Consider the following 15,111-nt stretch of genomic DNA (forward strand, 5'->3'; position numbering starts at 1 on the left):
TAATTCGAGATTTGGAAAATTATAAGATTTCTAGTATTATATCTCCCTAAAATATTTAGGATAATAGGCTTTTTCTTAATAAGAAGATATTTGAAAATAGATTAGATAATCTTAAAAGAGAATTACTATAGCTTGGGTTTAATATCTTATTAATAGAAATAATTAGATAATAGGATATAATAAAAGAATATTAAGATATACTAGAATATTTCTTTTTTTATATTAATTATCTATTATATTAGAATATTTTTTATCTTTTCCTATAGCTTAATAATATAACTTATAGCCTTCTAACCTAACTTTATATTCGATTTAGTACTATCTTATAATATTATAACTTTATCTACTAGCGAATTATAATAGTAATATAATTATTATTACTATTCTTATTACTATTACTTTATATCCTATATAATTAAGATAAGATTATTTATAAACCGGAACTCTTTATTAAGAAATTAAAGAACTTTCGCTTTTCTTATAGGTATATTAACTTTTAGAGAAAGATAGCTTATATTAGATTAGTAAATATAATAGAATTCTCTTAGATATATAAATAGGTAATTAGATAAACTATTTTCTAAAATATATTAAAGCTAATATTAAATCTCGAGAAAGTATTATTATAGTATATAATAATATCCTATACTTAAGGTATTTCTCTTATTAGTAGTAAAATATAAGATAAGAAGAAAAGCCTAGTTATTTATGGCTATTTATAGTAAATGGCTTAGTATAAGCCTTGGCTAATTTAGTATTTAAGGATATTACTTTATTAGAGACAGGTTAGCTTAATTATAAGTAACTAATAGAACTAATTAGGAGATATTCTATACTAGTATTAGTTAGGATACTATATTAATATAGCTAACTAGGGATTCTAATAACAGACTTAATATCTAAGCCCCTGACTATAGTAAATAATTAGCGGCTTCTATTATATTATAGGTTTTACTCTCGGTATAAAAAGCCTATTTAATAGAATCTAATAATATATACTAAATAAGCTATATTCCCTAATTAATATAGCTAGAATAATAAAGCCAGACTTCCTACTAGTCTTATAATCTAATAAATCTATCTATAATATATATTTAGAAAAATAATACTTATTTTTTATAATATTATAATATTATTTAAACTATTTAGCTCTAATATAGGAATAATACTATTACGGGTTTACTGCCTTTATTAGGCTATAAGAAGAATAATTTCTATATAATTCGGGTATAAAATAGAATTATAGTAAATTTTAAGTAATTAGAATAAGTATAATATAGAAGTACTTAGGTAAATAGGTTATTTATCTAGATCTGGGCTATCTCTTTTTATTCTTTATATAAAATATTTAATTCTACTATTATAATATTCTAGAATAAGGCAGATCTAGTTTAATATAGCTTATATTTAATTAGAAATATAAGCTTTTATACAGGCGAGATAAGAGAAAGCTTTATTATAAGAAGATTTATATTCTTACTATATAGTTATACCTTTTAATAAATTATATAAGTAAAGAGATATAGGAATAAAGATTACTTATATTTGAAGTAGTAGAATATATAACTTCTAATATAAGTAAAGTCTGGATCTTATATACTATTTATATAAATTAGTATAGTTATATATAAGTAATAAAGAGAAAAGAATTTAAAAGCTCTTTCTATCTCTAGTAAATAAAGCTAATTATAATAATTCTTTTAAAAAAGTATTATCTATATCCTATCCTATTATATTACTTGATTTAAAATACTAGTAATAAATAATATAGAAATACTTAATAAAATAAATAAAACAAAGTTAGGTAATAAATACTTATTAGTTAGTAAGAGAATAGCCTATATATATTTTAATAGAAAGAAAATTCACTATAATTTATTAATTAAAAAGGCTATTAATAAAGCCTTATTTATAAGTAATATAATATTTAAGATTTTCTTTTTACTAATATAATTATTTATAGGAATCTATACTTATAACTAAGTCTTATCTAATAAGGTCTTTAATTTAAAACAGAAAAGAAGCTAGCTTAATACTAATATTTCTTAAATATAATAAGTAACTATATATATTACTAGTTATATTAAAACTTATTACTATAGGTATTTATAAATAATACCTAAAATCTTTTATACCGTATATTAATAGCCTTAAAAATAATAATAAACTTCTTTAAAACTATATTATTATATAGATCTCGGACTTTAAATAAGTAATAGTTAGTTATTAAATTAATATAGGGTAAGAAACTATTAATTTTCGAGATAAGATAGAATAGAAAATTAGAATTCTTAAGCTTAAGACAGAAAAGTTTATAGAAATAATTAAAGAACTTTATAATAATACGAAAAAATTTATAGAGATAATAGAAGAACTTTATAATAACCTGAAAAAGTCTATAGTAATAACTAAGAAACTCCTTAATAATATAAAAACGTCTATAAAGATAATAGAAGAACTCTATAATAATCTAAAAAAGTTTATAGATATAATTAAATATAATTATAATAATATCTTATAAAAGAGAATAATAAATAAAACTATAGACTATATTAAAGGAAACTCAGAAAAAGTACCGGAATTAAGAAAGTACTAATATATAGAGAACTAGGAGAAAAGAATTATAGTAAAGATATATCTTAATACTATTTAGGTAAATACTATTATAAACTAAGTCTTATTAAAAATAATCGAGATAAAGTATTATAATAATACTATAGAATCTATTAGTATTTCATATATATAATTATATTTTGGAAAGTAAAAGAGCTTTTACTTATTAATTAGAATTATATTTCTATATTAAATTTCTTATTCAAGTGCCTTTTATTATTACAAATATATAATTATAAATAAAATCTTAAGACTAAAATCCATAATTCTATATACTATCTAATTTAGCTAATATAATATAATTATCTCTATTATAATAATTCGGAGAAGCCGTAATAGATTTTCTACTAATATTAGACTAACTAGTAGTAATAATCTCGTATACCTTATCTATATAGCTAAATCCAAGAATATAAATAATTAATATAATATATCCCAGCTACTATTAATTAATAAGAGCTTATTACTAGTAGCTTTAGCTTAGTTATAGGTCCTGCTTTATAGATAAGATTATACTTAGTAGGCTCTAAATAATTAACTCCGGACTATTAAGGCTAATAAAGCCAGACCTACTATTATATAATCCCGGAATATAATTATAATAAAACTACCGGATATATATTATATATATTACCTATAAAAATTCCGCATCCCGCCTTTACTATTTATACCTATAGTCCTATATTACTATCCTGAATATATTTCTTTAGTATATTAGCTCTAGCTACTTCCTTATTATAATCCCGATTTATAATTAGATTCCCGTTTATATCTCTAATAGGATTTATTCCTATATTATAGACCTTATTATAGGTCCTTATATTCTGGTTATTAGTAGCTTTATAACCTTATATAACCTGCTTATAATAGCTCCTAATAGGTACCTTAGTTTACCTTTATACTTTTAGATATTTACTAGGTTATAAACTTTTAATTTACTAGATTTATTATCTTTCTATAATCTATAATTAGATATTAGTACTAAGGGCCTCTTAAGTACTTTACTATAAGGATTTCTTAGAATTTAACTCTATTCTTTATTAATATAACTTAATATATTATTTGGGATAGTTATTTATAGTAATATAAGAGGCTTAATTAGATTCGCCTTTAAAGTATTACTACTTATATTATCTCGTATTTCTTTTTGCTATATTCTATAGCTTTCCCTTTTATATTATAAAGCATTATTAAAATATGCCTTTAGCTAATTTAATCTACTAAGATTAACTAATAGAGAAAGCAATTAGCTTTATAATATATTAAAGAAAGGCTTAATATTACCTTGGGATTATACTTTTTAATTCAAAAACTTCTTTACTATAGCCTGGATCTAAAATAACCTATTATAAGAATATGAGACAATTAGAGCTTTATTAAAATTCGAGCTACTCTATTTATAATACGAAAATAATTCGCCTTTATCTAAAAGAGTTAGAAATAATAGCAGTTCTAAAAATTCCTTATAGCCTTCGAAATAGAATTTGAGCTTACTAGTTCTTAGCTAGATTTTCGGCTCTAGGAATTACTTATTAACTAGGTTTAACCTATCTAGTAAAGAATACAGACTATTCTAATTAAAGAAAATATATATCTGAACTATAAGATAATAGGCAAAGAATAAGTATTCTAGTAATATAATAATAAATATTATTAGTATAGCTAGTAATTAGGAAAGAATAGCTTACTAAGCGAAAATTGTATTAAAATCAAGCTTAATAAGGAAGTTACTATCCGGAACTACTGACCTATACCTAGCTAGTTATATATTATATATTATATAATATATATATAAAGTAAAAATATACGTTTTTAATAGTTATACTTAGTTTTAGTTAATTAGGCAGGAATAGAGAATTAGTCTAGGTCTTAACTAGCTCGAACCTATATTAGTAATTAGAAACTTTTAATTATTTATAGGGCTATAATACTTATATTAGATAGGAATTCAAAAATAGCTCTGCTTTTATCTTATACTTTTATTAGTTAATAAGATTACTATAATAAGGGGCTATAAATAATATTATTATAATTAGTAAGTCTAATATTAAAATAGTTCCTAATATCTTAAAAAGCGAAAACTATTAAGGTAATAAAGGCAGAGTCTAAAATAGGGCTACTAAGGATATAGGATTTATTAGTAAACTATATTTCTTAAATTAAGATACTAAAAACACTTTCTATTACCTCGGATTTTATTATTATAATAATATATATAAATACTATTACTATTTTATATATATTAATTTAGTTATACTATAGCTAGGTAAATACTTTATTTTTTTACTTAGTAATCTACCAGAATTTATATTACTAGGCTAGAGAATTAATAGAGAAAGAAAGATAGAAAAGAATCTGGAAGTTAATATTCTTTTATTAATAAAAGAGGGCTATAATAAAATAGCTAGAAGATATATATATACTTTACTTAAATAAAGAAAAGAAGTGGGTTTTTCCTGGTTACGGATAATTTACGGAAAAAGACAATAATACTAAATAGAACAGAGCTCTCTAATAAGTAATAATTAATTCCTTACTAGAATATAATCGGAATTAGAAAGTATTACTTTACCTTTAAGTTTATAATATAGATGCCCGAATAGAATAAGTAGTTTTAAATAGAACTAGCTATATTCTATAGAATTATTCTGAGTAATATAGCCCTATTAGTTATCCCGACTTTATCTAAATAAAAGGTAATAATAGGAAATTAGATTATTAGATATATAATTACGAAAGAGTTATTTAGTTATATTTATATAATTATATATATATATACTAGACAAGTAATAGTAACTAAAAAGCTATAGCAAATGCCCTAGAATAAAAGCAAGATTAATAAGAAGGCTTTTATTATAAACTTATTTATAAAAATTAATTATATATATACGGATCTTTATATTTATTAAAGCTAATAATAGTTTTAGAAATACTTAGTAATACTATTCAAACTCTATTATAAGACTATTTATAATAGAGCTAAGAAAATACATTTCTAGAAGATTAAAATATCTAATTATTTTATTAATATAAATAAAAGTATATTACTAGACTTTTAGATAATATCTGAAAACCTGAATTAAATAATATTATTAATAAGTATATATTATACTTTCTATTCTTAACTAGTATATTTTATTTCTTAATTATATTAAAGGCATTTCTAGAAGTTTATATTATTCTTTTTATATAAGTTCTTAAAGAAATTATATTTCTTTATAAGAAAAATATTATATATTATAATATAAAGCCTACTAACCTTACTATAAAATCTTATAATTCTTCTTTAGTCCAAATTATTAATTTCGGATTCGCTATAGTTAAAGATAGTATATTTTATAATTAACCGGAAATAATATCTTATCTAGTACCCGAATAGTAAAAAGAACAGGATTATAAATATAGTATTAATTACTAGGCTTATATATTAGTTAGTCTAGATATTATTAGATATAAAAGGCCAGATAATAAAGTAAATAAGAAAGAGTTTAAAAATATTTATAGGTAACTTAGTAAGAAATTCATTAAACCTATTATAATAAGCTATAAATTCATACTTTAATAAGTACTAGAAAACCAAATAATAGCTAACTAGGCCTTATAATATTTCTTAGTTCTATATTAAGAGAAAGATATTACTAAGAAGTATAGTACTTCTAGCCTTAATTAAGGAGCTTAGTTAATAGCTAAAAATAGTTCCTTAGCCTATAGTAAGTCTTTAACTAATATTGGGCTATATTTCTAATTCTTTTTCTGGCTACTTTTCGGATATATTAATAGAACGGGAACTATATAAAAATAGTATAGTAATTATAAATTAAATTATAAGCTTTATTATTTGCTATATCTTTAAATTTAGTTTATAATAAGTATAGAATAATTTTTAGGTAAATTGAATTATAAATACGGAATTAACTTTATAGAACTATAATAATATAAATTATTTCGCACCTAATAGTCTATAATAGTAACCTCGTATTAAACTAACTAGTCTTTCCAAAATACTACTTCTTTTACTTATCTCTATAGGCTTTTAATTAGTTACTTTCTATCCTTCTATAAACCTTTTAGTTCTTATTATATATTTAATATCTAGTAAGAAAAGTAGGTTTTTAAAAGTCTAATTCTAGTATGCTTTCCTAATTACTCTTATTTTTAAATATTATTTTAATATATATTTATTCTTAAAAACAATTAGTATACTAATTCCTAGTAATTTATATATAAGTATTTATAGTTCTAGTAATTATAGACCTAATATACTTCAAATATATTAAAAACTCACTCTTGAATTTTAAAGAATTTACTTACTAGAGCTATAAAGTTATAATACGGATACTATATATTAGTATACCAAGTTCTATTAGTAGCTATTTAATTCTTGCCAAAAACGCAAGTACTACTAGTTAATAGAGACCTGGATCTGAATTTAATAAATTTGTTACTAGATAAAAGTATTCGTTTTATATATACTTATATTACTATTACGAAGTACCTTATATATAAATAAAGGTACTATATATATACTCGAATATACTAGCTATAATACCTTTCTCTTATATTTGGAATTATTTATTAGTTATTTATATCTCTAATTCCTATATTTAATTAATAGTCTCTTAATATTCCAGTAACTAGTTAATACTTTATAAGAGCTTCTTATAGTAATAGAAGTAGTACTAAGTTATTAAAAGTAGCCTAAAACTCAATAATTAAGTTATTAGTTATTATATAAGATATTATTAAGTTTTTAGAAATAGATAATAAAAATATAATAATACTCTAATAAAATAATTTCTTAATAGCTATAATAAGATATATTATTAAGTAAATTAGTAATTTCGAGCTAGAGCCATAGTATAAAGGCCCCGGTACTAATATAGCCCTAACTAAACTAGATACTAAGAGTTTAAGCCTGCCTAAATAAAGGCCAAAAATATACTTAAAAAGCTAATAAGTTAAATCTAAATAAATAAAGAGACCTAGTTCTATTATTATAAATATAAGAGCTATATTAATATTCTTAATAGACTTATTTAACTTCGTAATTAATATCTTATCTAGAATAAAATTATTAGTTATTAGATTATAATAGTATATAAGTATTTAGAACTAAATAATTATAATTTACTAATAATTATTATTTCCTTATTTTACTACTATAATATAGAATATTATCTCGTAAAAGCAAAAGAATATATTAAAGAATCTATAAGCTATTAATAAATCAGGTCGGAATTTTGTATTTTTATAAAATAGATTTTATAATCTTATATTACCTTAATTATTTACTATTTATTTTTTAACTAGAGGTAATCTAGCTATAAAATAACTTCCCGGAATTAGCGAGAATAAGATTAAGTAAATTATTAATTTTGACTAATTATAGCTAAGTCTAGGCAGCCTTATTCTCTAGAAAATAATAATATATTATAGCTAAACTTATAGTATAGTCCCGAACCTACTACTTACTAAGTATAAGGTATTATTACTAATTATAATAGCCCGACCTAGTACCTCTGCCCCTAGAGGCAATACAAACCTGCCCTATAAGATAGCTTAGTAATAGTAGGGGACTTCTATTCTATACCTATATTACCTGGAAAGTATAACTTCTAATTTTGGGCTTAGTTAGCTTCTTTCCAAAACCATTACTATTATTCCTAAAATCTCTACTAATAAATTTCATCTATAACTTCTACCTAGAGAATAAATCATTCTTATCCAAATAGTATTTAAAGATATAGTTTATATAAAGGAATATGTTTTATCTAGCTTATTATCTCTTTTAAGATAATAGAAGTCTATTAGAATACTATTAGTATACTTATATACTAAATATAACTACTCTATTAATAGAAAAGAATAAAAGTTTATAAGACTTTAGTATTTAAAGATTATATCTCCCGGGTTAATCTACTATATATCTGCGGATATATTAAAAAACATAGCTAATAATTCTTTAACTATTTCTTTCTTACCTTTTAATCCAAGTTAGTTAAATCTCAAGAGAGAAAAAAAAAGAACTTACTAGATAATTATAATTTATTATACTTTCTTCTCTTATTTTTACATATAATATATCCTATATATAACCTAGTATAAATTTTTTATCCGGGCTTTAAACTTATACTATACTTCTATAATTACTTCCTATTATATTAGTAATAAAATATACTTTCTAGTATATTTTTAAAATCGGAAAACCTGAGAAGTCTACGGAATTGTATTATTATAAGCTTTATTCTTTTCTTATCTAAAAGCTTAGAGAATTACTAAAAAGCTTTATAATAAAAATAAGGATATCTTATTTCAGATTTAAAAATATCTAGTATCTAATTATATTAAATTATATCTAGATAGAAATTACAGAAATAGAACTTCTTATTATATATCTCGGCTATAATAAATAAACCTGTTTTTAATTATAATTTACTAGTATTTCCGTAGTTTAAAGTAATACCTTTTCTTTTAAAATTAGCCTAATATACTTCCTAAATAGTCTCTGGGAAATATTAAGGCCGGAATATATCTAGGAAGAAATTAGTAGGAATCCCTAAGTTATAATACAAGAACTATAGAAAATCGAGGACCTTAACCAAAAATGGCCTAAGATACTCTAGTATAATTAAAGGCAATATTACCTATTATAGGTTTACCTCAATTTCCTATTTATAATAGTTCTTAACCTAGGGATATTTACTAGTATAATGAGGTTCCATATTAACTAGCCGGAATTTCGTTTTATATATGATTTTCCTTTTTTTTAAACTTATACTTGCTTTTATTCTTATAAGATAAATAGTTTTATTAGATAAGCTTTTATAAAAGAGTTCTTTAAACCGGGTCTATATTTACTAGAAGATCTTGCCAAGATTATAGATACTATACTAGGCAAAATTACTTTACTCTTTATTAATAGCTTTAGTAATAAGGATTTGAGAAGCTAGTAAAGAAATTATAAACCTTTAGTATTCAGAAGTTATATATTCTATAGCTATATAAGTAATTAAATTCGGATAAGCTAAAGAATAAACTTGAAAGTTTAATCCTTTATTAAAGTAGAAGCTAGATACTATATTACGAGATTAAGATCTCTTTAATTAAGTTAACCCTGAGACCAAAGTATATAGCTATATAATCTTATAATTTCGCTTAATAATATTAATAGGAAAGTACTATTTATGAAACCAATTATAATATATCTTATATCTATTTTAGTTAGCTAGAATTCTCTATCTTTAGATGAACTTAACCTATAACTAGCCAAGTTACTTTATTACGAACTCAATTTATAGGAAGTTTATTCTATTTATATATAGTTATATTAACTCCGGCTAAGAATTGAGCTCTCAGGATTTCTGGGCTCGTATACTATCCGGGTTAATAATATCTTGGATTTTTCTATATTAGTTATTTATTAAAGCCAAGCAAGAATACTTAAACGAAATAATTACAGACCCAAAAAAATTCTAATAATTCCTTTAGATAATAAGAGAATAGTTTAGTTACTTTTTTATTTAATATTTTTAAATATCTATTTTCCTTGAATTTTCTTTAATATCTAGTATCTAAATTAGCTAATTAATATACTTAGATAAAAGTATTATTATAAAATCGGTTTATATAAATATTATTACTAAATAAGAGATTTAGGAATATATTTCTAGGCTTAATAGTAATAAGAGGCAAGTATATTTAGGCTAGTCCCGAATTACTTTAACCTAGTTTCTTAGTAAGTTTATAAGATACTAGGAATCTTAACTTTTAGTAAGTAGTCTTATAATAAATAAATTAACTTACTATATATTTATATTAAGTAGGAATATAATAGTACTTCTTTTTATTTCTTTAATAGAATAAGTATTATTAGTATAGGCTATATAATTTGAAACTTCTTAGATTACGGGAAAATAACTTGCCTGCTTTTTTATTTATATCTAGAAATAGGTTTTAGAGTTTAATTCTTTATAAGATATAGAAAAGTTTTATTTTAGTAATAATAAATATTTTAATAAAGTAAATCTCTTATAAGGCTCAGATCCTATTAAAAGAAAGTTATATAAAAGCTCTAACTATATTAACTCGAGAATTTGGGGAACTATTATAGAATTAGAACTATTAGAAAATAGTCTAGTAATAGGTATTTCTTTAAGAAATATTAGTAGAAGTTTATTATAAGACTAAAAGTCTACTTTTATTATAAATATATATCTTGGATATATAAGTCTAGTTTTCGGATATCTCGTACTTATTTAGTATTAGCTATAAGTAATAAATTAAAGAAAAGATAAGAAAAGACTAATAAAAAGGCTTCTTTTTATTATATTTTATATATCTCTTTTTATATATAATATAATTATCTCTAGATAACTTATATTCCCGTTTCTTATAACTAGATAATTATATACTATATAAAATAGATTTATTATTATTTCTTATTTAGGCTAGCTAATATTTAGTATATTAGGAAAAAACAAAATTATTTATTTTAATATTAGAAAATATTTTTCTAATAAGTACTAGTAAAAGATTCTTTCTCTAGGTAATTATTAATAAAAAGAATATTTATAAGTAAATATCTATATTATTTCCTAAAAATAAGGTAGAATTATAGAATATTAAGTCTAGTATATTTCTATTATTTATAAAGATTAATTAAAATAAAATCAAAAAATCCTAAAAAGAACTTATATATCTATTTTTAAACTATATTTTTCCTTTTAATATCTTCTAACTTATATTTTGCTATCTAATTATCTTAAAATATACTAACTTTATTATTTTCCTTAACTTTCTATATTTTTTCTATAATTCCCTAGCTTATTTACTACTTCTCTAAATATATTAACTTTTCCTTAACTTCTATAATTCTCTGGTTTGTTTTTTACTACTTTCTTTTCTTGAAATATACTAACTTTATATTCTTCTTTTCCTATATTCTTTTTAAGATTAAAAGAATATAGTAAAATAATTAGTTATTTTCTATTTCTATTATAAGAAGCTCTTTCTTTATTATAAGAAGCCTATAAACTTTATTTATTTCAATTATAATTCAATTTAGGTATAAGATATAGTTTTCTAAAAATATAAGTTTTATATAACTAGTAAAGTTATTATTAGAATTAATAATATCCTATAATATCTAAAGTTTATAAGCCTAAAATCCCTATTTCTTGAGGGCCGAGCCTATAGCTATTATAATATATATATTTCATAAGCTAGAAAATAGTAATTTCTATATAAAATTAGAAATATATAATTAAAATAATTTTAATATATATTTATAAGATCCTTAATATAATTTACTATTTCTGTATTTATATTTAAATATACTAGTATATTATTAGAGAAAGCTAACTAGTTTGTACTAATATCCTTTATATATTTATTATTTCAAGTAATATTTATAAATAGAACTCTATAGAATAATTTCTTTATAACTTTTATAATTAATTTTACTAGTATATATAATAATAGAGTATTAATATTTCTCTAGAGCCAAAAATTAATTAGGAAAAATATAGACCAAGTTATATTACTTGAGTTTATAATTTTTAATTAGAAACGTATTTCGAGAATTAAAAAATATTAAATTAGTAGTCAAAAATCAGATTATTACCCTATAAGTACTTATTTAATAGGGTTAATAATAAATTATAAATATATAGTTAGAAGAAATAAGTTATTATAAGATATTATATTTAATAGTATTTATTATAGTAAAAGTTATTAAGATAATAATACCTAAAGAAAAGATTTTAATCTTATAGTACTATGGCTTTAGGTATAGTAAATAAATCTATTACGGATTATAATTATTATATTAAAGAAGTCTATAATATTATTTAAATACCTAAAATACTATATTACTTATTCTAGAATTATAGTCTTGAAAAACTCGTAATAAATCTCAAAATTAAGCTATTTGGTAATTATAGGAATTATTATTTTCTCTTATAATACTGGAATAATCTAGTCTCTATTTTATAATAGATATAACTGCCTCTATATAATAATATCTATAATTATCCGAGTTATGAATTCTAGTAAGTTATAAGAAAATACTTTAATATTATGCCTTTTATAAGTAATTTCTAAACAGGTATTTAGTTATTTCTCTTCTTACTTAAATAGTAAGATAATGGTATTACTAGGGACTAGAAGTAACCTAAAGATATTATAGATAGTACCGGAATTAGAGATTTAGTAAACTTTATAACTGCTTTTTCCTACTAATACTATAAGCTAGTATAAGAATACTAAAGAAGAAAAACGCTTCTATTTTAAGTAGAACTAAGTAAATTAACTATAGTTAATTCATATAAAGAGAGGATATCGGATATATTATATAATAGAAGTAGTTTATAATAATTATAGTTTTATTAAAGTACTATAAGAAACGATTTTGCGGCTATTAAATAATAGCTTATATTAGTAAATAGTTATAGGGGAAAACGCCCTACTAATAAGAAAATCTATAGTTTATAAATTAAGAAAGAATAGTAAATAGATTAAAAACTATCTTATTCTATATTTACTTTCCTTAATATATATAATTACTACTATATCTTTATTTATTAAATCCCGCATTAATTAAAGAGGTAATAAGGACTTCTAATAATTAGGCTTAAAACTAAGATTAAAAGAAAAGATCTAAGTTATTACTCGTATTAGATAAAGTACTTCAAATAGCCAAAATATAAAGAAATAGAACCTATTACTATAGATATTATAATATATACTATTAACTTAGGTAATTTAAGTCTCGCTTAAATTATTTAAATATACTAAAACTATTTAAGTAAGCCCCAAAATAGTTCTAGTAGGCCTAGAATAGTTCTCTAAGTAACGGATTATATCTAATTAGTACAAGTATCCTATAATATTAAATTAAGGGAAGTTAGAAACTAAAACTAAGGTATTAGATACTAGAAAAAGGTATTATAATAGCCCTTAGGAATATATAAAGCTATTTATTTAAAAGTAAAGAAATAGGATTTAAGAAGAGAATAATATAAATACTAACTAGGCAAAAAGTAAGAAAAAATAGTAAAATATCTCTTATAAAGTATTTATTCTATAATTCATATAATTAAATAATCTTAGCCTTTCTAAGCCCAATAATCTTGGATAGTAGTCTTAAAGCTATAGGTTTATATGGCCTTTATAAACTCCTTTTACTTTCTATATATATCCCGTATATTTATATCTTTATCTCTCTCTTAGCTTTCTAATAAATATCTTTTCTTAAAGCTGTTCTAGATTAGATATAGCTTAAATTATACTAACTAGGCTTATTATCTCAGAATTTTTATTAATATAGTATCTGTATTATATAATATTAATATATATAAGGCTCTATAGTTCTTTTATATATAAGTTACCGAGAATAGGGCTAGTTATTAGAAGCTTTACTTTCTTAATCTTCTTCTTATCTTAATAACTATTCCTAATATAAGACCGAAATCTTTACTAATTAGGCTCGGGCCTATAAGGTATAAGCAAGCTACTACTTTTAAACTCCGGAATATATTCTCGAATACCTTATTTCATTTATAACTTATTAAATTAATTAGAAAAATAGGAGAGTATTATATGCTTTATATCCTAGTCAAATAACTCGGACTTACTTGCTCTATACCTTAATTAAATAACTCGGGTCTTGGAAATCACGAGAAATTCGAGAAAATAAACTAGTATCTAAATAAGAATTATACTAGTTATTATTAGTTTTGGAATATATATAAATAGGCAAATAGGGCCTATTATTATTATTTATATAAATGCCGTTATAATCTTTCTAATTAAGTAGAGCCGGCTTATATTAAGATTACTAGTTACTTTTTTTTTTATTATATACTATTATTAATTTCTGGAGCCTAAATGGTTTCCGGCCTTATCTTATTAATAGAAGAGTTATAGGGCAGTATAGTTATAAAGCCATTATTATTAAAAAGGCTAAGGCGGCTTAGTAATAGCCTTAAAAAACAAAGAGTTTTAATAATTCTATTATAGCTACCTTTATACCCTTAGTAATTCTAGTTAATTACTAGTTATTTAATAATAAAATATATTAGCCTTATGAAATATTTATATTATTATAATAATATTTCTCCTATATTCCAATTAGGTATTAAAGGAAAAACCGTATTTAGTTAAGCTTATAATACTCACCTATATATAATAGTATTCTATAAATAGTATATAATAATAATATATTAATATTTTTCGTGTTTTGCGGCTCTATCTACTATTATAAGAACTATTATTAAACAAGTATAATTATCTGGTTCTATACTATAGGGCCAAGTAATTAAATAGCCTATAGAAGTAATAAGAAAAAGCTTAGGAAAAGGCTTAATAAGGTAATAAAGTATAGTAAGAAGAATTATAACTAGTAGGTTTTATAAGAGGTATATTTCAAATATCTTATTATTATTATTTTGAATTTTGGGCTAATTTATAATAATATGGTTTAAATAATAAAATAACGGA

This window comes from Hyaloscypha bicolor, assembly GCF_002865645.1.
Source record: "Hyaloscypha bicolor E unplaced genomic scaffold K444scaffold_182, whole genome shotgun sequence".
NCBI lineage: Eukaryota > Fungi > Ascomycota > Leotiomycetes > Helotiales > Hyaloscyphaceae > Hyaloscypha > Hyaloscypha bicolor.